At 44.9% G+C, this 22,716-nt stretch overlaps 1 long non-coding RNA gene across 1 annotated transcript in view; it reads right to left on the bottom strand.

Moving 5' to 3' along the window:
• Nucleotides 1–269: 269 nt before the first annotated feature.
• LOC128941126 (uncharacterized) overlaps nucleotides 270–22,716 on the bottom strand; it is a 111,579-nt gene continuing 89,132 nt past the window's right edge. The window contains exons 2-3 of the long non-coding RNA XR_008483335.1: nucleotides 2,028–2,153; nucleotides 270–647 (exon numbers count right to left, since the gene is read on the bottom strand). This is a non-coding gene — a long non-coding RNA (uncharacterized LOC128941126). The remainder of the gene's footprint in view (nucleotides 648–2,027; nucleotides 2,154–22,716) is intronic.

Consider the following 22,716-nt stretch of genomic DNA (forward strand, 5'->3'; position numbering starts at 1 on the left):
CAAGCTGCTCCTGTCTGTGCAATGGCCTGAGCCCAAGAGCTGCTGGGAACTGGGCTCCAGCAACCTCCAGTTCTGGGTTTGGAAGTGAATTTCCACATTGATGAAGAGGCACAAATCTAAATCTCCTTCCTCCCGTACTCCTGCCCATTCTTTATGGTGCCTCTGAAAATTACAGTTTTGCCATTTGAAAGCAAAAGTGCTTGGTTGGCAAGAAAGACTCCATAAAGAAAGCAATGGAAGCTGTCACATCTGTACTGTCTGAACACCATCTGTCTCCCAAGTTTACTCTGAAACAAAGAAAATCCCATCCAGTCCTCCTGCAATATATCGGTAAATTGCTTAGCAGTGGCACTTGGAGAAGGAATGAACACATTTCAATTAGGCAATGGCATCATTAAACACCAGCTCAGTAAATAAAAACCTGGAGGTTAACATTTGTAGAGATTAAGCAATCTGTTAAGTAAAGTTTATTGTGGCATGTTAGGGGTTTTGTTACACATCTATATACATGTAGCATCCAAAACAGCCTCCTGAGCTTACTTTTAAGATTGCTGTTTTTTCTTTAAGCACATGTGAGTACCTGAGAGTTACCTGAAGTCCTGAGACTGATTTGGAACTGTAGATACCTGCAGAAATAGGTGTATCACCTGTGGTAGAGAAAGAAAGGACAGCAGAATGATGGGGAGGAAAAGCAAAATCACAATTTGGTTTGGTAGAGACCTATAAAGATCAAAAAGACAAAATCCAAAAGATCAAAGCAAATCAAAAAGATTGCTTTAGGGGCTGATGACAAATGCTGAAAATGGGATGTAACTGCTGCAAACAGGCTAGTTACCTTCAGAAAATCCTAATTCCAGGTTAGGTAGAATTGAAAGCTGAGATAACACCTAGCTGAAAAATATGTATCACCTCTGATTTCCAAGCCTTCGCAACCACTATGGTTATGACATTTTAATTTAATGCTTTCTACCCTGTAAATCTCAAAATAGCCTCACACATGTTTGGTCCTGGAAGGACTGCATGCACTGCAAGCTTAAGCTAAGAGGAGGATCCACTGTTTCTTGGCTGATTTCAAAAACAGTCTTTGCATCCAAAGCAGAGTAAACCTGGGCAGGCTTCAACTTTTTCCAAGCTCAGATAAATGTTTTTGATTAAGATAAAGCAGTGCAAGTCCTTAAGAAGGCTGCTCCTGCAGGTCCCTGTGTGCACAGGGGATCTCACTGAGCTTTCAGGAGCGGCTTCTCTGCCAGCTGCAAGGAGTGGCTGCTCGCAGCTGCCAGCACTGTGACCCTCCATTAACTCTGTGAACAAGACTTGGGGCAGAATTTGTTTCCAAGGGACCTTGTGAATATTCAGTGTAAAAGGTGACCAGCACATTTGCACTGCAGTGAGTTGTGCCTCACCAACAGCCAAACCCAGTGTTTATAACAACAGCGTTTATATTGTATATAACAATCCCATGTTAGACACGGATAAAACCCAGGTAAACCCAGCCTGTGATGGTGCACCTTCCCAAGTGCTGCACCAGACCCAGCAGGCACCAACACCCCAGAGAGCTGCTGAAAGCTGCTGAAATGCCCCTGGACAGCAGCACTGCTGCTCCTGTGCTGCCAGCTCTCCCTCACTGCCCCTGTCCCCCTCTCCTTCAGCGCCACTGCCCCCACACGGGCTGGGAGATATTCCCAATCGTTCCAGCTGCTCTGCTCCACCACACTGAACACGATTAAAGCTGACAAAGCCCCACTGGCTCTGCTGTCATCTGGCACTGAAGGCTGAGGATCCAAACGAGCAGGGCTCAGGCTGATGTCATACTTGAGAGGGTTTGGCAGGGGAGAGGGGGGATAAAACTAAAAAGGTGTGGATTTTGCATGGCTGTTTTTATCATTAGAAAAGTTCAGCAAAGCATTGATAGAGTGAGATGATACTGTGATGATTCTTGGGGTTTATTGGTTTTGATATCTTTCTGAAATGCAGACTTCTTAGACAAATATTTCTAGGAATACCTTGGATTACCAATGCAGATTTACCTGCAGCTGTGCTCATACAAGGTCCTAGATAGTCTTCCAAATCCCATCACTTTTGCTGATACAGGCAAGATGCATTCTTCTGCTTTAACACCTTGATTAACACAGTGGCATCATCAATGCATCCACCTGAAACAAAATGGAAAGAATAAGAAAGAAAAGACTGCAGTAGAGCCCACATTACACACAGTTCCAGCCCATTTCCCTAAGCAGAGAACTCCAGACTCACCAGCACCAGGGCGGATGATAAACAAGGGCCGTGGCCTTTGGCAAAAAGAAATGCATTTGCTCACCCAGCTCCATCCAAACTTGCAGCAATCAGAGCACAAAGGTGCTCAAGGAGGAAAGAGGAATGGAAATAATTTGCCAATAACAGTTGGGACTGACACTGGATCCTAACCCAGTGCTTTAATGGTGAAAACAAGCAGAGGTTAGGCAGGACGAGCAGCTGATCTCTTCCCCAGGCCTTACTTATCCAACCAGGCAGAGCTCTGGGAGCCCCTGCCAGTGGCTTACAGGGTATGGTCCCAGTCCATTCTACCCTTTTGGCTGCTAAGTTTTGCTGCAAGCAACTGAGAATACCCAGATGCCCATAAAATGGCCCTTCCCTGCCATGGCTGGGTTTTCAGGTGCTGCTGGGCTCCACATCCCAGCAGCTGAGAGCAGCTCTGGAGTGAGGAATGCTAAAAGGGGATCCTGAGGTCATCTCCAAGCACTGAGCAACAATTTCCAAACCACAAAGGATTGAAACTCTTCACACATGGCCCCACTCCTACAGACAGCTAAGCTGCTTAGTTGTTTTTAAAAATGAATGATGACATTCACATATCCTCTCCCAATGCCAGAAAGGCCAGAAACTTTGCAAGTTTTCATGTGATGGCACTTCAGCAGGCTGAGAAGCATTCCTGGGCTTCACAGCATGTGAACTGCAGCAAACTTCTCTCCATTTTCATCTTTAGTATTATACCAGGGATGTGCATTCCAGAGGCATTCAGAGCTGCATGAAAAGCACAGAATAATTTCCAGAATGTAGGTTTATGCTGATTGAAAGAAGGGATTCCCTGTCCCTCTGGTACACAATCAGAGGCCAGCCTCCACCTCATATAGAGCAACACCGAACATCCACAGAGCAAGCTTTGTGCAAGATTCATATCCTGAACACACAAACTTCTCTAAGATACCATCCCAAAGTGATAACCACACGCAGAGCTCACTAACACCCAGCACCTAAAGTGTTAACACAGCACAGAGGAAACCGTGTAATCCCTGAAATGAGGACAGTGCTCCAAGAATGGATCGATCCAGGGCTGCCCTTCAGTGCCCAGCTGCTGACAGACAGCAAATTGATCCGTGTGGTTTGAATTCCCGTGCTGACAATCCAGGCAGGAGAGAGCCAGGAGCTCTGCAAATGCATAATCTGTGCCTGGCACTCGCTGCTGTGTGCTAAACAACGCTAAAACCTTCGGAGCAAGCTGCTTCCCCTCCAGTTGGTTAACATTTGTATCCAGCTGAACTCCTGGGGTGATAACTACAGCAAACCTCCTCCTCTGAGGCAGATAAATAAAATATACTGTAGAGAAAAGTGCAGGGTATTGGCACGTCTCTCCCACAGGCTGGAAGCAGCTGAATGCTGCATCCCAGTGAAGGCGAGGAACGAGCGGGGTTTTGTTCTAGGGGAGGCTCTGCTCCCTCTCTGCCTTTCTCCCTACAAACTGATCCATTTTCTGCTCCTGGCTGGTGCACAGAGGCATGGCCCGGCACAGGACACAGCAGCATCTTTGCTAATTCTCCAAGTGCCACCTACAGTTTGTGCGAGTGCATGTGTGTGAGCAAACACAGTCCCAGGCAGAGAGGGAGACATCCTACCAACGATATTTATATCTCCGAGCGCTGAGACATGATCAAACCAGCCCCTAGCTCTCACATGAGGAGACAGAAATAAGCCTGGGGATGCTTCTGTTCTGGGAGCAGGTCCTCTGCCTGCGGGGGAAGCCAGGCACTGAGCACACAAACTCTGCAGGGCACAGCAAGCCCTGCAGGGAATAAAGCAGGGTCTGACTGCACCTGGATGATCTGTGAGTGCTCCTCCATTCCTAGCTCAGGAGAATTGCCACAAAACCAGAACAGGGATGCAGGATCTGTTTTCCCCCCGGTGAAATACACCAGTGGATGTGGCAGTGCCAGCTCCCCAGGGGTGCCACAAAAATGATGGTAAGTGGGGCAGGCACTGGAGTGGAGCAGGGCAGTGGCTCCCACCACAGTCCCAGTGGTTCAGCAATCCTCAGCATCACTGCCATCCCACTCCCCAGCCCTGGCAAAAGGGTCCTGCACAAGGCAGAAGCTTTCTTTAGACTGTAAAGAAGGCAAACAGGGCAAAAGAAATGAATACAACAGCTGAGAGGCTTAGTATTTAATCAGAGATGGATTTCACTGCTTGTTCGCTTTCTTCACTTATTTTCAAAGGAAAATGTCCATGTCTATAGAAAATATAGCAAACCTCCAAACCCAAACAACTATTCCCTGTTCCGACTGTGGAATTGAAATGAGGCAGGGAGGAAGGGGTTTGTTTATTTTTTATTAATTTTCTTGCAGAGGTAATTTAAAAGAAATAAGAGAGGGCTTCACTGGTCCTGTGCTGTCTTACAGCAGTCAGGCTGGCTGGGGAGCTCACAAAATCCATGCCTAGATCCACAGGAAAAACAGTGGCCAAACACACTCCCAGTTAGAGGCTCTCCATGGAGTTTTGCCTCTCTCACTTGTTTTGTCTGGGGGGTTTTGACAGTTCTGTGCAATATCTTTGTCTTTCCCTTGGGGTTCCATCCAGCCCATAGCAGGCTGTGATGGACTGCTGCCATCAGGGGAGTCCAGTGACCAGATTTCTGCTGGTGTTATGTGCAGAGCTCAAACCAACCCCATGGTTTGTTGAAGAGCCTGATCCTGGCTGGAGAAACCCCTTCCAGGCTTGAGCAGATGTTTGCAGGAGAAGCAGAGGATGGAGTGCTCTGCTCTGGAGCTCCTCATCCTTTCTGTCCCCTGCCCCACCAACCCCAGAGAGCCCAGCAACAGCCTCTGTTGGACATGGGCACCCTTGGAAATGGCTGTTTACAGTGGTTTCACTTGGACTGACAGGAAAACAGGACCACAGAATGGTTTTTAAATACACCCAGTGGCTAAAAGCCTGGCAGCAGCTGGCCCCTGGCCAGGCTGTGAGAATGAACAATGATATTTTGGGGCAGAGACAGAGGCGAGCCCAGATTCTTCCTGCTGTAATTTCACTTTTTTGAATGTACTTAAATGGAGAGGTTGTTAACTAATCGGATGTCTTTCAGTTTGACTCTTAGCTTTGGCTCATGATAGAGCAGATACACAAAGAACACATTCCCTATACACCCTTCAGTCATCAGTTATTCCTCTCACCCATCAGCTTCTTTCTTTCTTTCTTTTATATTTTTTTAATGTTTATTTGCTGTACATTTAGACCTTTTGTGAGAAATAGAACATGGAAAAACTTTTCCTTTCTGTTATTAATAAACACTTCTATTCTGCATGTTAACTGATTTCTTGGCTTCTGAAGAAGTAAATAAAATGTTAGGAAGTCAAAATCGAAGATGAAATATTGAGGTTATCCAGACTTCTTGTTTCCTTTACAGCTCTACCATCAACCATCTGAGATTTTAATTTCTGTTCCAAAACAGCAAGCAAGAAAACAGTTTACAGATTCTTCAGAACTCCCACAGAAATGGGAACAAACAGACTTACTTAACCATCTAGACAACTATTGTGTCTGCTCCAGCTCCTGGCTGTCAGACTCCAATCTTTTCATCAGGGGTGGCAGCAGCCACCTCCATCCACAGGTAATGGAACCTTGTGGGAATCTACAAAATTAGAGGGTTTTGGAAAAGCTGCAAAAGGCAGGTCTCAGAGGCAGTAGAACTGTGATTAGAGCTAAGCAGCAGCCATGAGATAGGTTAGCAGAAAAATTATTTAAAAAATAGAAAAGCAAGGACAAATAGAACAATGGCCTGTGTATTAACGCTTGTATAGAATAACTCTCTAAGCTACAGAAAAGTTTATCTAGCAAGATATTAGGAAGATTGAAGCTTTATAATGGAGCTCTGTGCATTGTGTTTTAAGGCTTACAAGCAGGTATTGTATTCAAAATAAGCAAGCATTGTTTTAACCAAAGGTACCTGTGCTTATAGTGGTTGGATAGAACTACTGTCAATGTGCTTTTGCTTTGTGTGATTGGTCAAAAAACTTATAAAGTAAGTTGTACCATTAAGTTCTTGGTCTGCTGCCTGGGATGTGAGCTGCTGGCATCTTCCCATTGTCATAATCATGTAATGAGAGCAATGCTGAAAAATAAAACAGCTCGAGGCGCATTCTACAGCAGCCCCATCCCGTTTGTGATTTGTACAGAGCCCCTGGCTGGTGATGGAACCTCACTGGCTCCACAGGAGGCTGTGGTGCTGTGAGACTCGTCCTGCCCCATCTTGTGTGACAGAGCACACAGAGTCACTGAGGGCTGGCCCACACCATTGGCAATGGCAGGGAAAGCTCCTTCAGGGTGGCTCTGGCAGCATTTAGGGTTGAAGGAGCACTTAAATCACTGCTGCTGAGACAGGCTCTCAGCTCTTTTTAACAACACAAGAATAACTTAACAGATTATTTTTACCCTATGATTATTTTTAGGGTTTTTGATCTGCAGGTGGTCACTCACCTGGCAGATCTTAGGTACAGTACAGCCCTGGTCTTTTCTGCCAGAGAGAGATGTTTGTTGGGGGTGGAGAGAAGGAAACTGAAAATGCAAAAGGAAAACTTGACCAGACTACTCCCACTCTTTGAAAACCCAAAATACACGTGTGCATGCATGAGCTGCTAGATGGGAGATAAATCCCAGCTGTAGCTGGGAGTCACCCAGCAATATCCTTGTTTGTACTCTTACTTCTCCCCTCCACTGAATTCTGCTGCCTTGGAGCCTTGCAGTGAGTTGAGAAGAGCCCCAGGAAACAGGGGAACTGCCTGGGGATGGTTCCAGAGCCCCACATGTGTGTGAAGGACCCTGCTGCCATCAGGAGCTACACAGGGCTGGCAGGTGCCACAGCTCACGGAAGGTCCCCTCAATGTTTAATTACAGCTGGGTGGGAGCCTGCTTTTTGCCCGAGGGATAAGAGGCAGAAAGACAGAGAACAACTCCTGTGGCAAGCTTGGCTGCCCTTTTCATGAGGAAAACACAATTTTGGCAATCCTGCACCATTTTGTTGAAGCCAGTCCATGCTATAATCAAGTATGTTTGAGTGGTAGAGGACAGGCAGATAAGCCTGAAAATAACTCTCTGGGTATGAGAGAACACAAAAGTCCTTCAAGCAGGGACTGCAGAGATGTCAGAAATGGGACACTGGGACAGACAACAATCAAAATTCAGAGTTTTCCCCTTAGAGACCACAGCCAGCCAGCTGTGGCAAACCAGTCCAGAGGAGATTACACCCATGAATTCCAGCTGCCATGCAGGGACTCCTAATGCTCTGCACTTTTCTACAGGTCTGAAACACCCCTGCAAAGGAGCAGGTTCAGGGGGTGAGGTGGAGGATGAGCTGTGGCAGCACGGCAACAGCTTGATCAGAGGAAAGCAGGGCTCCAGTGAGCCCAGTGACCCAGACCCACACCCTGACATGGCCCTGGAGCTGCTGGGTGGGTTTGCAGGGACCCTGCTCCTCCTCCAGGCTGCCAGCTCACACCTTTAGCTCTGACTGACAGGGATGCACTGTGCTAGCTGTGCCTTGCACCAGAGAATCCTCTCAGAAAATGCCATCAGAACACTGCTGAAATGGAAACAGAACAGCAGGGCAAACAGAGGGACAAGGAAATGGTTAAAGGGGCAGATTTTGCACCAAGAGGCAGCAGGCTCCATGCACTGCCTGCCTGGCACTGCTGGGCTACCAAAGCTGGCTTTCCTTGGCAGACATCAGCCTGCCTCCCTCGTGGAAATGGCTCTGTGTGCACTGTCCAGGCAGCTGGCAGGGCTGCGATCTTCTCCCCTGGCTCCTGAGACACCTCCTGAGCATGGGGAGCTGTGCAGATAAACAGTGCATGAGAATGTGTGTGAGGAGGAGTGTGCAAGACAGGGAGAGAGAAGAAAGGAGAATATGAGAAACCAGACATCTAACAAAGAAGGAGGAAAGATGATCACGCAAAGCAGTGAGATGAGAGAGAGAGTTGTTATTAGAGGCAAGAAGTGAAAAGAGGCAAATTAAACACTGGTTCAAACCAGAGTAAAAATAGCACAGGAGGAAAAGGAAAAAGAAAAGCCTGCAAAGGAATACAACTGATGTCTTTCAGCAGGTGCTATCACACTCACATACCTGCTCTGCCAGCTTTGCAGAGGAGCACACCCTGACATTAACTGCAGGGCAGCAGGATGGCTCTGGAAACAGCCCTGGCTGTAGCCCTTGTGCCCTCCAGCTGGGCCAGCTGAGATAACAAACTGGGGTACTGCTGCTGGGTCACTGCAGTCAGCTATTCACATCAAGTATTGACCAGTCACTGCAAAAGAACTTGGCTCTTGGCTGCTTTTTGAGACATCTGCATCTCCCTTCACCCACAAAAGCGGATGGGGTCTGGTCCATGGAGCTAAATGCAGCTAAAAGCCAAAGTTACATCCAGATACAAAATTAACTGGCGCAGAATTCTTCGTGTTGCAGTGTCAAGAAGGATGTCACTATTAAGATAGGTCAGAAAGTTAAGACAGACTCAAAGTCCATACATTTATACTTGATATCCATTCTGGTCACAAAATTAAAACTAGGGATGAGGTGAAGATCAAAATTTAATGTCAGGCCATGACCTCCCTCCTGTGTCCCATGTCCAGCTGGATCCACATAATGAGCTGCATTAATCTCTGGGGACAGCAAAGTAAACTGAAAGCAAAGCAAAGCAAGGTAGGAATTTATGTGTAAGAAAGAACCATATGACAGGGTCCAAAGCAATGATAATGCATCACTGAAAAAAATCTCAGCTGATAAGATGCATCTTGGGGTTGTCCCCCTGACCCCTTCCCAAAGCAGGGTTTGTCCTTATCCTGGATCCCCAAATTCACCACCAAAGGTCACCAATAAGCATCCCAAGAATGCAGCTGGTCCCACAGTACCTGCTGCTGCCACTCACACATCTGAGGAGGTGCAGGGCACTGGAAAGGTAAAATTGAGTCACTCCACACCTGTGTGCCTGCCCTGCTCAACCCTCATTCCCCCAGGATTAGCCCCAGGACAGGAATGTCTCTAAGGTTTTAAGGAAACTCTCCTGCTCCTTTTCCTGCCTTCAGTTTTCCTGCCTGACCTTCCCCAGGTGATTCTGCACTTCAGCTCCCCCCCGCCAAAGAAGGACCACAGAACCACCCTGCTCCAAGACAGCATTGCAAGAATAAATGCATCAACAGTTGTATTAGGCACAAAAGCAACGAATGAGAGGTTGGATGAATATGAAAGATGACTGCACATTCAATTTCTAATGTTACATCCCTGATCAGACCAAGTAACCTGACTTTACCTAAGTGCCACTCATGCTGACAGCCTCTGGAGAGCAGACAAGGCAGCCTCCTCTGAATAATCTCAAAACCTGAGTGGAAACACCAGCCCTGGCCACTCTTTGGCTCTGCTGTCACTTCTCTTGCAGTGTTTCCCCACATTTCAAGGGGTGCACACACTCAGAGAGCTGGAGATCTGAGCAGAATGAAATACCAGAGGAAACAAAGCCCTGGGGCACATATTTATATGCAGTCATAAAAACACAATTCTTGCTTTGATTGTGTATAATCCTGACAATCTCCAAGTGTAAGTACATGCTTCTCCAACTAATCTGAGGTGAATACAAAAGTTAGTGCACCATTTATTTGCTTTAATATGAACACAGATCTTTGGAGAAAAGAGAAGCTGTGTTTGTGTGCCTGTGTGATAGACAGGCGGGTTTCAACCATTGACTAAACATTTTTGTGCTGTAGTTTTATAGGTAGGATTCAAGAATAACAGTTTTACTCCAAGCCCCTTGCCCTCCCCTCCATCTCAGCGTTGCTGCTGTGCTTTGGGAGCAGATTTCTTGGCTCAGACAAGGAGCAGCTGAAACAATAAGGGAGAGGGGAGGAAGGTCGAGCTGACCTTGTGCTGGGCAGAGCTGCTGGGGCTGTGTCTGCCTGCTGACACGGCCTCCCCGTGTGGAAACTGCTGCTGCTGGAGTTAATATTCACACCCACTCTGTGCAGGGCTTCCAGGTACCCAAGGAGCAATTAACCTGCCACAAATGCTTGTTTAGTAATTTTTAATCCAAGGCATTGACAGGAAAACATAATGTTTTTTCCTGCTTGGCTTAGAGTAAGAAGCGATGATGATGTCTACAGATTTACTGATGAAGAGCTTCCTAAAAGGAATTCTCAAACAATGAGCCCTCCAAACAGCCTCTCTTTACCCTCTGATTTTCATGCAGTGACAAATTTAGATTTGCTATGACTTATACCTGCTTTTGTGAGGGAAATGTCCTTTTAAAACATGCCACTGCCTCTTTACTGGTGCAGTTGCCTTGCACTTGGAAAGAAACAGTTAAAAGAAATACATTAAATCTTATGCCAAAGCCAGACCTGCTGTCTCAATTCCTTTGAGTCAATCAGCACATTGGTAGAGCTGTAAATCAAAGGCAATTCTGCAGTACAACACCATTTTGTAAGGCAGGTACTGCCCTGCAAAGGTAAATGCATATGCATATTAACTATCAGAATTTATTCAAAGTTCATAATCTCCCAGTGTTTTGCTTATAGTCTAAATATTCAAACACATTATTTTAACTGACATATTTAAGTGAAGTGCCAAAGACATATGTACAGGGCATATACTATAGATGTGTAGATACATCACACATACATATTTATTTCACTACACAAAAAGATGGAATCATGGCTATATCTCATGTAGGGCTGGGTGCTGTTTTCTGTAGATCATGATGACAGCCTCAGTTGGAAAACTACAGGAAATTAGCCTTGAATACTCTGCATAAATTCTCAGCTTTTGAGGAGCTGCAAGAAATCAACTTTTATTCAAGTTAAAACTGTTCCTCAAGAAACATGCACATTCTGAAAAATGTGATTTTTCAAGCAGGTTTAACTAAAGACTGTGAAGCAGAGGAAATGAATGTGCAAAAGAAAAGACTTGAGAGCACCCTGAGAATATTTATATTGTTAATTACCAGATACAAACAAAATATTAGTGTGTCTTGTTATCACTGTACGTTTCAATATCATAACAAAAATGAAACAAGGCTAAAAATTGTAGAATGTTTTCTCTACAAACCAGTAGCTTACTATGAATTTGTTACCACAGCTCTTGTCCTTTAACTAGTAAAAAGGAGAGTCGGTTTTTCTGGAAAGCCAGAACATGGCTGAGATACATTTTCTGATTTAGGATTTTTTAAAAACTAGGTCCAATCCATCTACTTTTCTGCAGTACAGGCATGTGAATGCATTACTTGAAGCTCTGTACACTCTGAGCACCAGCATCCACAGAAATTCTTGCAAAACCCAGCAGGGACTATGAGATGGCTCACCCAAAATGAAAGTGGGATCAGCTGCTGCCTTCTTGATGGAACAGCACAATCCTCACTCCACACCAACAGGCAACTTTATCATCTACCAGGTCCTTTATGTGTTGATGAGCAGGAATGAGCACAGCCATGGAAAAGCTGTGATCAAGAGATGGCTCTCAGAGCATCTCTCACTGGACAGAGCAGTGAAGTTCAGCCAGATAAGCCAGATAAGGCTTGTGGCACCAAGGATGGAGCAGGGTGCTGCCAACTCTCCCTTCAGTCAGTGCCTCAGGTGCTGCACAGACTCCTTGTACCTGTCACAGGGGGCACCCTGACTGCCAGGAACAGGGGCAGCTGGCAATAAATCTCTGTTACAGGGGCTGTCTGAGGCAATTGGCAAGTCTGAGAGCACAGAGACTTGCATGTATGTGGTCTGTGCACCTGCACTCTGAATTCTACACTGGATGTTTATATAGACATACATCCAGTACATAAACAGACCCAAAAGATGCAATTTTCAATATAACCCATGGCCATCCCATGTGACCTAAATAATTCAAGGGCAGGAAAGCTACGTAACATAGTATCTTTGTTGATAACAAAGCAATAATCCCATTTCTGTGAGGAAATGACAGGTTTGAAATTGCCTTGTGTTCCCAGACTTTAAACTTGGCAGCATGTCGCTTCTTGTAAACGTTTCACTCCACAAGAGTCTGGTGATCCATTATTAGCAGCTAATTCACTGTCAAGCATGTGGGCAACAACATTTGGACAGGAGCAATGAAGCATCAGCTGTTAGTCTCCTGCAGCTCCTCATGTGTTAGAGATGGGGGGATTTTCTGACACAGGAATATATTTCATGTGTTGTGGGTCACTCTCCTGGTGAGAACAGCAATTCAGACAAAGTCTGAATCTCTTCTCCCTGTCTGAGGCAAAGTCCTGCAGTTCCCTGTCCCATGGACAGAGGGAAAGGAAGCTGTTTACAATAAAAAGAAAACCTCTATGAAAGCAAAAATGTGAGTGCTCAAAATTCATGTCAGCCTGAAAAATCACTGTTGGTTAAAAGTACATGTGTCTGCTACCTCAACAATGTTCCCTGGCAGGCAGATTGCAGGGGGCATTCTGATTGATGATAATTTCCAATATGGTTCAATTCTTTCATAATGCTGTCTCATTTTTTTTAAAAAAACAAGTAATTAACAGTAATGAACAATTAAAAATAACTTTACAAATAACACCATGCTCTTACACAGGAAATTACTAAACTCATTGTATGCTTATTTGCCACAAAAAAGATTCAGTCAGCTCTTCTATTTATAACAACATCTCCCTCAACTAATTAGCAGCATTAGCATTCACAGCCTGCTCACCAGGAGAATCCAAAGACCCTTGTCTGCTGGTCTGGCCTGGATATTTTGCATCATATTCCAATTAGCTCATGGGGATTTTCTGGTACCTGCATCCTCATAAGTCAAGATTCTCTCATGTCTTGTCTGTACTTTTGTCACAGCCAAAGCAGATTTTGCCAGGAAGTCACAGGTTTGCATGTGGGCACAATGGCACAGAGCACAAAATTCTGGCTGAGCTCACCACTGTCACCAAGCCCTCAGTCCTGGTGGCTGCATTATCTCCAAGTCCTTTGCAGAGCCATCACAGCAGGCAAGAGCTGTTCAGCAGGAATAATAATATTAAATTTTTGCCTATCCCTGAATGACAGAGAGAAGAGAAAAATCTTTCCAGAGCACAGGGGAGAAGTCAAATTATCCTGAATATTTGTGCAGAGCAGGAGAGATGTTTTTAAAAGGAGTTTTGATACCAGATTGAAGCAAAGAAAGAAAATAAGGAGGAATATGCCCTAAAATACTTCCCCCTTGTTGGCTGTTTGTCTTCTAGGAAATAACAGACTGAGACTGCACTGGGAACCCAGCTCAAACTGCAAGGGGAAAGTTGTGAAGTGAGGAGGGTTGGCTTGGGGAGAGATCAGACTCTGTGGAGCTGGCAGGGATGCAGGAAAGGCTGGGGGGAGGAATGGGGGTGGAAATCCCATCCCAGATTTGACACTTAGGGAACTGCAAAGCTGTGCATGGAATAGAAGTCAGGCAGCTCTTCAAAAATAGGCTGGGAAATCCAGCAAGGAGACAAGCTCTGCTGGTGGCTGCTCATGAAGCCAGGACCTGTGAGGAAAGGGCTGAGAGCATTAGCATTGCCAGGAGGTGTGCAGAAAGCGTCGCACCGTGCTCAGACTATTTACACCATGATTTTCCTGCCTTTGGGAGGTGCTCACACTGCCCCTCTGAGAAACTCATTTTGTATTTATAAGGCTTTATGAACTTGCAAAATCTTTCAGAACTTCTGATCTGTAATTTCCCATGCTTTTCTTCAAGTGCTTTTCTTCTCCATAACAATGTGTTGTTAACTTTCAAAATCTTATTGCATGACTATAAAATTCATGTGAGGTTTCAGAGCATTGAGTTTCATTGGTGCAAACTGATCCGTCAGAGCCAAAGGAAAACATGTTCTAGGAAATAAGAGAGTGCAAGAGGGCTACAATAATTCTTCATATGAAGAAAAGAAAGTTGGAACTATTTAATAAAGGAAGCACACAGCCATGTTCTTTACTCACAGAGGGAAGGTAAAGAGAAAGAGAAAGGTACAGTGAATGTGAAGATCAAAAAAGGGAAGAAAACAATTTTTCTGGCCTTTTCCAAATTGCCCTTCATACTGCAGACTGGGTGCTGTGAAACCCATCCACACATGTCCTCAGGACATGTTGTTTCATGGCCAAAACTTAACCTGCAGCCAAAAAAATGCACACAAGCATCCAGACTTTCCTTAATATGTTGGTAGGTTCCCAGTAAGAAGGTTTGTCACACATCTTGAAATGCAGCCCACAAACTCACTTCTCAGACATCCCATGCTCCAAAGATTTGTGGATGCCAAAGGCAGAACAAAGCATTCACATTTTCTGTGTGATACAGACCACAAGATACCAGTTAGCACATTTTAGATCAGTAAAATAATTCTCATTAGTATCAGATTATCAGAAGGAAAGTCATGTAGTTGTAAGAAAAAGAAAAAATTAGGCTATGGAGAATCTATTCTGTCTCATCTGTCTCAGTATTAATGACCTTTTGCCGAACTGTTCAGCTCTGACTTTAGATTCAATTTTTCTAGATTTGGAAATTGTGAAACTGCCTGGGTGAGACTCTCCAACCTTTGTGATAGAAAGGAGCTGACATTAGCTGATTATAACAGCATTTCTAGCTCAAGCATATCTGCATCTCTGAAAATGCTATGAATTTTGACAGGTTTTCAATACATTTGTCCACCCACAGAGCTGATGTCATCTCACTTGCTGGAGGAAACTATAAAGGATAGATTTCCTTTGGCTCAAAAGAGACGTCTGAGTAGTGGCAAAGTCTGTTCTTCCACAGTCATTTCAATTAGCAGGGAATAGCCTGAGAATCCACGGGCTGTTACAGTCAGTCAGTGGCCAGAAACAATTAGAGAGCCTGGCTGGGAGTTTCTGCATCCTGCATCCCTCAGACAGCCTGGCTCCCACAGTGGGAAGAGCCAGAACTGCTTCTTGCTGAGGTACATGAATTAAAGGCATCCTCTCTTCACTGGCACGAGGCGATCACTGCCTGGGAGCATCCTGGGAGCAGGATGGCACCCCAGACCTGGTGCAGAGTGGGAGTGCACTGATGGAGCCCAGAGCAGTGGAGTGAGCCAGTCCCCAGCTGCCCCACCCCTGCTGCCCACAGTGCACAGCCCAGCTCAGTCCCACAGCTGCCCCCAGCACCTTCTCCTCCCATCACATCCTTGCCCCTGCAACACCCCCATGGAGGGACACCCTGACAGAGGTGACCCTGACACCACGTCTGGCTGTCTGTCTGTCTGTCACTGGTTGCACTGGGTGCTGGGGCTCTGCACCTCAAAACAAGCTCCTGCCTTCACCCCCACACTGCATCCTGCCACGCTCCTCACCTGCAGGAGGAACTGCAATATTGGGGCATCTCTCTTGGTGTGACATTCCTTATGGGACAAGGGAGAAACCCCAGCACTGCCACACATCTGGTCCCAGGAGCCCTGCTGGAAGGCAGCTTTCCCAATTTCCCTGCAGATAACTCTTCCAGCTTGTTTCAGAAGGGAGGGAAGAAAGTGGGGACATCTGATATTGGTTCTTCCTGCTTGCAGCTTAGAAATGTAAGAGCTGTAAAAGTAATCAGTTGGTGAAATTTTCCTCTGTAGGAGTCACAGCCAGTGGAATAAGCATTAGAAAAAGATGGATGTGGCAGGTCTGATTAATCCAGGTGCTTTTCCTGAATAACGATAATTGGGGTTTAGCGTGGCTATACGTATAAAATCAAATTTAATCAGCAAATGGACTGCCTCCAAACTCACTGCTGCTAACCCACCCTCACATTTATCTAGGTCTACTGCTATAATTTCATTGAAATTGAAGTTTTCACCCTGAAAATTTATTCTTTCACCTTTGATGGCATTTTAATCCTTTCCTTTGCGAAATACAAATTCGGTCTTTCACTCCAAGAAGTGGAGCTGCATGTTCATGTGCCTGGTCCTGTCAAGAGGCATGAAAGATCAGTGAACTCCGCCTCACCTATGGCCACAGGACTCAGTTAATTCACAGCTTAGAAGGAGGAAACAGCAGGGCAATGCACTGAGTGTCAGCTGGAGCTGCCAGCAGGAAAATTTACCTGAGTAGCCAAACCAGAGGAATAAACGGCACCAGCTACAGGAGCAGCCCTGTGAACTGCTAATTGTGGTTGGCCTTTATCTCCATTGGCTTTCTTAGTTACAGCAAATGCAGCATGGCTCGTTAGCACTGCAGCACACAGACACAAGTGTAATTACAGTAATTACTTCTCCCAGCTATCCCAATCATAAGTGTCTGAGCACCATCCCTTTGGGTAGTCAGAGGACCTGAAGAGGACACTTGAAATGCATCCTGCTCTTGTGATGACATGGAAGATCCTCAGAGATTCTCTGAGTGGTTGTGAGGCAGCTTCAAGGCATTCAGTATTACCTTGTTATTTATGTTGTGTATGAGGCTCCATGGGTTAATAACTTCTGCCTCACAGCACCAGTGCAACCCAGACTGTGCTCCACTCTTTGTGACTGTGCTTGCTTAGCCCCAGAGAGGGATTCCTCAGCAAACCAGAGCTCAAACCTCCCTGGCCAACAGTTGGTGGCTGTGGTTGGGCTCCAGCTCCCAGACCTGCTCCACAATCCCTGGCATCCCAATGTGCCTGGCTCGGCCCTGCTCACACACAACAGACAGAGCTCCTTGACCTCCAGCCAAGGCAAGTCATTGCCTGGATTGCCTGGCTGGGATCATCAGTTCTGAACTCTTTCAATTGTGGCCTGCTGGGGAAATGCTTATACATGTACACATACATGTACATACATGTAAACAGGCTCAGACATGTACAAACTGCTTCTCTCAGCTTCAGTGAAAATGCTGCTGAAGCCCATGGCTCAGTGACAGGGAGGGACCTGGATGCATTGGGAAAAATGAATCCTGCCTAACAGCTGATAGAAACCAGGATAAAATGTATTATTGGGACAAACTGGCCCTGTCTGTGAGGCAGCTCAGCCACAGCTGATGATACAGAAGGATCACTTCATAGCACTTCAACTTTTTGAACCTGTACTAAAACTGGAGAAATAATAGTCAAAGGAAGGAAGCACAGGCTTGAATGATGTATGTTCAGATGAAAGTGCATCACAGAAGGCAACAGGCATTTCTCTCTATCAAAATGTCCACTTAGATAGAAAAGAAATCATAAAACTGCACAATGCAGCATTGCTGATAGTCCCCAAAAACCTTTAAATGTAGCTGAAATTTGACTTGATACTTGATAATTTTGACTTGAGCTCAGATCACAGCTTCTCAGAACAACTTTGCAGAGTTTCTGCTTATTAATGGCTGGAGATGCTGCGTTCCTCTTCCTGAATTTTTTTCTTTCCTTCTTTGTTTCTTTTCATATTATGTGTACATATGTACATATATATAGACATATATACATACATACATATAAATATATATAAAAAATCAAAATCCCTGCCTTCCTGGATGGATGATGGGATGCCTGTGATTACAGCAAGAATCATGCCCCCTGGCAAAGACATATTTGTAACCTGGAGGTCCAGAAGCACCCATCATGCTCTGAGGGACCACATAAAGCTTCTCAGTATCACAAAAAGCTGCCAGTGGAGAGGCAAGCTCTTGTGATGTGGTCCCTTCCCTGCTAGGAATCAGGCTGAGATAAAATCACCCTGAAAATTAATCTCTAAAGTTCACTTAAATTAAATAATTATCTGTGCTAAATTAGAACACTTGAAACAGTATGGCATTATAATTTTCCCTCAACTTGAGAATAAATATTCATCTTTCCAAGACCTACAGAACACTTCTCCAAAGATGCTATCCCCATATTTTAGCTTCAACTGCTGCAAAATGCATTTATTTCCTACTATAAAAAAATACATGTTTTATAAAGCAAAACCCACTGGATAAATACTTTTTAAAATGTTTTTCAAGCCAAAACATATTTCTCCTGGCCTCATAGATCTTCCCCAGGACTCATTTAATTGTAAGCCTGGACTTGTACAGCCCTTATTAATTCAACTGTGTTAAAGGACATGTTATTTGATTATATGAGTTTGCTCTTCAGTGGCACAACACTCAGCCATTATACAAATAGACAGAGATAAGTTATAATTAGAGACTTCAGGAATGTTCTGAAGATCACTTGTAATTGGCAACAGCAATAAAAAAAACCCCAATTAATTTAATTAGGCATGTGATAGATATCATGGCTTGTAAAACCTATCTAAGCTTATTGATAAGAAATAATTATTAGAAGTGGCTTCTGTTTACTGAAGGAAGAGCAGCAGATACATTATAAACAGTGCTAGATCTGCAAGTCTCTCATGAGTGTGGGCATTGTCATTTCTGCTTTCTTTTGTTCTGCTGTAGCTCTTGAAAGGGTCTGCATTGTCGCAATAAGGGTAACACTGGACTTCTGCAAAAATTTTGGGCTGCTCATGACAAATCAGCTGAAAATCAGGTCCAAAAGCTCTGTTGTGAGTCCTGTTCCACAGTAACACCCACAGGCTGAAAAGACAAATCAATGTGTGAAAGGCCCTGGAATAGAGAGTTACCCCAAAGTGCCAGGTATGATGACCTGAGCGTTCCTATTTCCAGTTACTGAAGGATATTATCATTTGCACAAGGTCTGGAAATTGGTCTCACACTGTGCTTTTAATGACAAGGGAATATCGTGATTTGGAAATCTAAGCAACTCATCAGGAGGCTGGGCTCTTAAATGACATTTAAATTGAATGGTGGGTAAGATGTTCTCCAGAGCATCCTCTATCAGCTTTATGTTTTGAGTTTTGCCAATCTCAGGGTAAAAACTATAATTAATTTCTCCTTTTCAAACATTTAAATTATAATTAAAGACAACATACATAATAAGAAAGTTTTCTCTTGATATTACATGCAATGTTGGAGTTAATTATTATAATTTTAGCTCATGGTTTTTATCATTCAGAATGTTAATCTTCCTGTTACTCTGAGAGATTAGGAAAAAACTGGAAAAAAATTTGTAATTGGTTTTTTCCAAAAACAAAAAAACCTTCTGTGCACAAGTTGAAGGTAGCATGTATCTAATTATGATGAAAATATTTAATTGGCAATGGCTACAAAATAAACTTTGTCCTTGTTCTCAAAAGGTTTCCTCCCTTTTTAAGAAGTACTTTTGGTAATTAAACAAAGGTGAAAGAATATCATACACAAAATTGCATTAGCTCATTAACTGAGTTGTACAGATTCAGCTGGATACAGCTTTGCTGGATTCTAGCCTTGATCACAGAATCACAGAATCTGCTGAGTTGGAAGGGACCACAAGGATCATCAAGTCCAGCTCCTGTCCCTGCTCAGCACCATCCCCAAGAGACACACCATGTCCTGAGAGCATTGCCCAAACTCTTCTGAGCTCTGCCAGGCTGGGGCTGTGACCCCTTCCCTGGGCAGCCTGTATGGGGTTGTGAGGTCCCCAGGATGAGCTGAGAGATGAGAATTTGACTCCATGTCCTCAGAAGGCTGATTTATTATGATATTATATTATATTAAAAGAAATTATATATTAAAACTATACTAAAGAAAGAGGAAGGATACATCAGAAGGATAAACAAGAATGATAATGAAAGCTCGTGACTGACTCCACTGAGTCCAACACAGCTGATGGTGATTTGTCATTAATTAAAAACAATTCACATGGAACCAATCAAAGATGCACCTGTTGGTAAACCATCTCCAGACCTCATTCTGAAGCAATGAGATAATTATTGTTTTCATTTTTTTCTGAGGCCTCTCAACTTCCAAGGAGAAGAAATCCTGGCATAGGGATTTTTCAGAAAATATCATGGTGACAAGCCTATTCCAGCCCAACCACCCTCTGGGGGCAGAACCTTTTCCTAATATCCAACCTAAACCTCTCCTGACACAGCTTCAGGCCACTGCCTCAGGTGCTGTCACTGTCAGCGCAGAGAGGAGATTGGTGCCTGCCCCTCCTCTTCACCAGCATTAATCACTAATGCTCCCTCTGCAGCTGCCCAGCCAGGGACAGCCTCTGGGAGGCTCAGTTCAAACAACTTTTCCAGTTTTGCAGAATGGGGGCCATGGTTGCTCTCTGGGAGCCACTGAATCACAAAGATTCAAGAGAAGCAGGCCAGGTTTTGCCCTCCTGGCAACCTGGGCATGGAGTCTGGGTGTCCGGGCATTCTTAGTGCCTGCACTTGGTGCTGGTCCCTCCAGAGGGGTGACAGACACGGCTGTGATGCTGCTGGGGCAGCAGAGGAGATGAAACACGCAGGCTCCTGCTCTGCAGAGGCAGCACAGGTCCCATCCTGGGGTGTGCAAGTCTTTTCCTCCCTCAGCATCATCAGCATCCTGCTGAGTGCCCTGAGCTGGCTCTGTCCTGGCACTGTGACACCACCACACCCCCAGCCCTGCAGCAGCTCCTGTGTGCTAGCCAGGGCCAGGCACAGGTGCTCAGTGCTGCCCACTGCTCCAGGCTTTGCTCCTGCGCTCTGTGCAGCCCAGGGGTGCTCACAGAGAAAATTATAAAGGCACAGCACAGTCACAGCCCATCCTTGGAGAAACAGCTTATTTCTCCATTGTCACACACACATTACCATGCACAACACAGGAAGCCTATCTACAAGCAGGAACAAATGCCATATGTTGTTTTATTCTAGCATGGAATATTATTCATCTTTTTCCCCTTTCAGTATGAATACATCTTTGTCAGGAAAAACACTGTTGCAGTGTCTGTGCTGCAAATGTCCACATGACCTGCGTTGTGGAAGGAAGCTACGCTGCTGCAGAATCTAAAATCACAATTCAGAGATCTTTTTTAAGTCCTTCCCATGCAGAAAAAGTAAAGCTTCTCCAGAGAGAGGCAGACATATTTACTACACCACATTGGCTACATCACAAGCAGCAAGGACTAAAATCTTTAAACACACACAGGTTCTGCAAAGTCTCCCAGGACCTGAACCTGAACCAAAAGGATGGATATCAAGCTCTGGTGTAAAGACATGAGAGATAACACTTAGGAAGAGAAAAATGACTTGGAAAGAGAGCAGTGAAATATTGTCTTGAACACAAGAGAACAACAACTTGCAATTCAAACCAAATTACCTTTTCCAGCACTTAAAGAAAAATTGCTTTGGCAGTGTACAATGCTGAGAAGCTGATTGACACAATCTAGAATTTCAGGGACATAACCTGGCCCAAAATTCTTTTTTTTTTTTTTTTTTTAAGCAAGCACCTATAAATCTACACAAATACACTTTGCTCTATTTCATCCTATCCAAAAAAGTCCTGTTAGTGGATAAGGAGAGAAGAATAGGAGTTCACAAGTACCATAATTTACACCTTTGTTCTAGAAAAAACCCTGCCTCAACTCTACTGGAATTTGTGCAAAAAAACCAGATTTCCTTAGATTTTGGTGCTGAGCATGTGCTTAAACCTATTTGAGGTTCTTGTCCAGTAGCTGAGACACAATCAGCTTGCTTGTTAACCTGCCACTGCCATACAAAAACTGGGGATGTGACACAGCAAAGCCCAGTACACACCGTAAGTCATTGAAAGAGGTTTGCTGCAGGTTTTTTTGGGTTTTTGGCTGATGTCAGTCAAGCTGTTTAAGGTTTGGGTCCCACAGCGACTGAATTATTTCTGCAACAGGCTGCAAGGATTAACCAAGGCAGCAGAGATTAGCTGTGCCATAAAGCTAATTTCCCCCCAGCCTTTCTCCACTAAGGGAGGAGTTTGCAGTTCAGATTTTGCAGCATGGCCTTATGAGCAGCCTGGTCGTGGCCATCACCCTTGAAAAGCTTTGAAAAATCAGGATGCAAAGTGTGAGCCTATCTCTATTTGAAGCCTCCCAGGAATTCTTCCTACCTGACTTTCCTGTGTTTATGCCACATTAGAGTGGCCCATCATTCAGTGCCACCCTGCTTCCCATGGGAATGAAAGGTCACCAGAGCAGGGAAACACAGCCTGGGTTTAGAAAGCAGGTTATGACTTCCATGTGGGAGAAGGAACTGCCACCTCCCAGCCCTGGGTCAATAAAGCCTATGTTTCCTCAAACTCTGAAAATCCAAGTTTCCCTAAAAACCAAATTGCAGCTTTGCCTTCTAACCTGCTGAAATAAACAAGGAGCTTTAGGGTCCTTCTCACTTCCTCCAGCTTGCAGGGTCACACATCCCACTCTTCACTTAGACTTTATTTAGCACATCGTCTGGCATCCATCCCTCCAAAAACAGAAGGGGACATGTTTCAGATCACCACTCACTCCCCTTCACAGAGAGATGGAGTGGCTTGGCTTGGAAGGAACTTGAAACATCATCCAGTTCCAAGCTCCTGCCATGGGCAGGACACCTTCCACTATCCCAGGTTGCTCCAAGCCCCACCCAGCCTGGCCTTGGACACTGCCAGGAACGGAGCATCCACAGCCTCTCTGGGCAATCTCTGCCAGAGCCTCACCACCCTCACAGCAACTCCCCCTGCTTTTGGGCTCAGTCCCTCTTTGCA

This window comes from Melozone crissalis, unplaced genomic scaffold, assembly GCF_028551555.1.
Source record: "Melozone crissalis strain CALT ecotype California unplaced genomic scaffold, PUWL_Pcris_2 ptg000034l_1, whole genome shotgun sequence".
NCBI classification, from domain to species: Eukaryota; Metazoa; Chordata; class Aves; order Passeriformes; family Passerellidae; genus Melozone; species Melozone crissalis.